We start from the raw sequence: 2,676 nt of genomic DNA, 5'->3' as shown, positions 1-2,676 counted from the left end.
GCCTCGGGAACCAGAGCTGTCCATACTCTAAGGACTACTACCCTAGGCAAACTACTTAGTTCACATTGGAATACTTTTTTTTTTTTTGGCCACACCACACAGCTTGTGGGATACTAGTTCCCCGACCAGGAATCGAACCTGGGACCTCAGCAGTGAAAGCACAGAGTCTTAACCATTGGACCACCAGGGAAGTCCCCCAAATACTTTTTTTTTTCCCAAAAATACTTTTAACTAACCAAAGATGAAGGCAGAACATTTGTGGGATGCTTCTGTTGCATACTTAGGGAAAATTAATAGCACTAAATATTAGAGAAAAAGAAAGTTCTCAAAACAACGACTTCAGCTTGCACCTTAAGAAAGTAGAAAAAAAAGAGCAAATAAATCCCGAAACAAACAGAAGAAAGGAAATAATAAAGATCAAGAGCAGAGATCAATGAAATAGAAAACAAACTATAGAGAAAGTCAATGAATCTAAAAGGTAGTTCTATGGGAATTCCCTGGCAGTCCAGTGGTTAGGACTCCTCGCCTTCACTGCCGAGGGCCTGGGTTCGATCCCTAGTCAGGGAAATAAGATCTCATAAGCCCCTCGGTGTGGCCAATAAATAAATAAAATGAGATAAAATAAAATAACATAAAAGGTAGTTCTAAGAGAAGATTAATAAAATCAATAAATCTCTAGCCAGACAGCTCAGAACAAAAAGAGAGAAGAGGCAAATTACCAATATCAGAAATGAGAGAGATGCTATCACTACAGATTCCACATATATTAAAAAGACACTAAGGGAATAGTAAGACAACTTTACTCACTTAATAAATTAGGTAAGGGCTTCCCTGATGGCGCAGTGGTTGAGAGTCCACCTGCCGATGCAGGGGACACGGGTTTGTGCCCCGGTCCAGGAAGATCCCACATGCCACGGAGCATGTGAGCCATGGCCGTTGAGCCTGTGCTCCGCAACGGGAGAGGCCACAACAGTGAGAGGCCCACATACCGCAAAAAATAAACAAACAAACAAACAAATAAATAATAAAATAAATTAGGTAAAATGGAAAAATTCCTTGAAACCCGAACTAACAAGTTTCACTCAAGAATAAACAGGTGGGGCTTCCCTGGTGGTGCAGTGGTTGAGAATCTGCCTGCCAATGCAGGAGACACGGGTTCGAGGCCTGGTCTGGGAAGATCCCACATGCCGCGGAGCAACTGGGCCTGTGAGCCACAACTACTGAGCCTGCGCGTCTGGAGCCTGTGCTCCGCAACAAGAGAGGCCGTGACAGTGAGAGGCCCGTGCACCACGATGAAGAGTGGCCCCCGCTTGCCGCAACTAGAGAAAGCCCTCACACAGAAACGAGGACCCAACACAGCCAAAAAATAAATTAATAATAAAAAAAAAGAATAAACAGATGACCTAAATACTTGTATATTTATAAAGGAATTGAATTTTTAGTTAAAAATCTTCCCACAAAGAGAACTCACATTTTCAAAAATGTGATTTTGTACTTTTATAAACATTTAAATTTATAAATGAAATAGAAAATATTGTCTAATTTTTCCTTTGGAATTCTTCTTCGACCCATGGGTTATATAGAGTGTATTATTCAGTTTCCATATATTGGGGGATTTTCCAGAGATGTTTCTGTTATTGATTTCTAGTTTAATTCCACTGTGGTCAGATATAATACCTGGAAATATCTTGTATGACTTGAATCCTTTTACCTTTATTGAAACTTGTTTTACTATCTGGAATATGGACTACCTTAGTAAATACACTTTAGTGAATGTTCTGAGTGCAGTATGAAAAGAATGTATATTCTGCTATTGTTGGGTGGAGTCTTCTATAAGTGTTAATGTACACAAGTTATGCATGTGGATAAGGACTGGAAATGAAATTGAAGCAATATAAAAAAAATGTAGACTTTACTGTTCATTAGTGAGTTATTTTTCCTGTGTAAATTGCTTGAAATCATATAAAGGAAAACTATGGTTTGGATTGGTATAACTACCCTTCTAGATGGTTCCCAAAGATCCTATTTCCTGTTGTTTATGGCCTTGTATAGTCCCTTCCCACACTGAATAAAGGCTAACCAAAAAAAAAAAAAAAAAAGAATAAGGGCTAACCTCTGTGACCAGTAGAACAGTACAAAAGTGACAGTGTGTGACTTCAGAGGCTAGGTCATAAAAGGCATTACAGTTTCTGCTTTGTCTCTTGAAACATTCACTCTAGGATGAACCAGCCTCTGTGGTATGAGGATACTCAAGCAACCTTGTAGAAAGACCCGTATGGAGAGGAACTGAGTCCTCCAAGCAACAACCAGCAACAACCTGCCAGTCACATCCAGGAGCCACCTGGGAAGGAGGTCCTCCATCCGGAGTTAAGTCTTCATATGACTACAGCCTCTTAAGAGACCCAAGCCAGAACTGTCTAGCAAAGCCACACCTGAATTCCTGACCCACAGAAATTGTGAGAGATAATAAATGGTTATTGTTGTGTTAAGCCACTAAGTTTTGAGCAATTTGTTATGCAATAATTTTAAAAACCTAATGCTCATATATTTTAAAGTAAACATTTATTCAAAGACCACATTCAAGCTTCTGCTCATCTCCTTTGAGAAGTTTTTCCTAGACAACCTAGCTGAAATAACCCCTGAACTCATTCTATCCCTTTGCTCTGGCTTTTCTTC

General features: G+C 39.6%; 1 non-coding gene across 1 annotated transcript; it reads right to left on the bottom strand.

Moving 5' to 3' along the window:
- Window positions 1-117: 117 nt before the first annotated feature.
- Window positions 118-190, bottom strand: TRNAE-UUC (transfer RNA glutamic acid (anticodon UUC)). Its single transcript has one exon. It is a non-coding gene; the product is annotated as a tRNA-Glu (tRNA).
- Window positions 191-2,676: the final 2,486 nt, after the last annotated feature.

This window comes from Lipotes vexillifer, unplaced genomic scaffold (genome assembly GCF_000442215.2).
Source record: "Lipotes vexillifer unplaced genomic scaffold, Lipotes_vexillifer_v1.1 scaffold217, whole genome shotgun sequence".
Taxonomy (NCBI): domain Eukaryota; kingdom Metazoa; phylum Chordata; class Mammalia; order Artiodactyla; family Lipotidae; genus Lipotes; species Lipotes vexillifer.
The sequence above is the reverse complement of the archived record's forward strand: the minus strand, read 5'-3'. Positions and strand labels throughout refer to the sequence as shown.